A 964-nucleotide genomic window follows, 5' to 3' on the forward strand; every position below is an offset into this window, starting at 1 on the left:
AAAAAAGGATAATGGAAGGATTGCTGAATCAAAAAAATTGGAAAATTTACCCATAGACCATAAGTCATTTCATAGTAGAAGTTCAAAAGTAATAAACATATACAAATTAAAGGCACACATTTTTTTATAAGCATTTTAAATTCAAATGTTGATGAAATCCATCATAATCGCGAACATTATAGAATTATTTTGTATTTAAAAAAGTATATAATGTTCAATTTTTATAGCTAAGAACTAAAAGTTCAAAACAAGGTTAAAATATTTATAAGTATAAGTTATACCTATTTAACTATTGCAAATAATAGGTAACAAATTGGCAACAAAAAACAGCGGTAAAACGAAAATATATACACGACACCAGTTTTGAACTAAATTGATTTTGATGTTTTTGTTGTGATTAAAAATGATTAGGTAACCTTCATGAGTTAAAATCTTAATAAAATACTTAAAGTACTATAATGTCTAAAATATTTTACATTTTGGAGAGTCTGCATAGTACCTACCTAATAACTTATGATTATAGCAAAATTACATTAAAAATACAACATCTAGGACGTTAACAATTAATATGTATGTGATTTTTAATTTTTATTTATTAGATTTACCGAATTCGTTACCAAATATATTCATTTATTTTTTTTATTATTTTTGTGTTTTTATAAAAAAAAATGTATATTATATTAGCACTATTATTATTGGCGTATTATAAAACCGGACTCGACAAGAAGAATAATATGATTTCTAATATTTACTACGATAACCATTATAGGTGGTCTTAGGATTTGAAATTTGAAAGGAATTTAGTCTCGTATACCTACATTTAAAAAATAATTTAACGAGTCCATGATTGATGGACCTTTCACTGATAAATTATTTATCTAAAAACTATTTTTGAATAAATCTGGCTACTCAAATCTGTCCTAAGTGCACCTATAATTGTATAATTAATTTTAATTAATGCAAT

This window comes from Acyrthosiphon pisum, chromosome X (genome assembly GCF_005508785.2).
Source record: "Acyrthosiphon pisum isolate AL4f chromosome X, pea_aphid_22Mar2018_4r6ur, whole genome shotgun sequence".
Lineage (NCBI taxonomy): Eukaryota > Metazoa > Arthropoda > Insecta > Hemiptera > Aphididae > Acyrthosiphon > Acyrthosiphon pisum.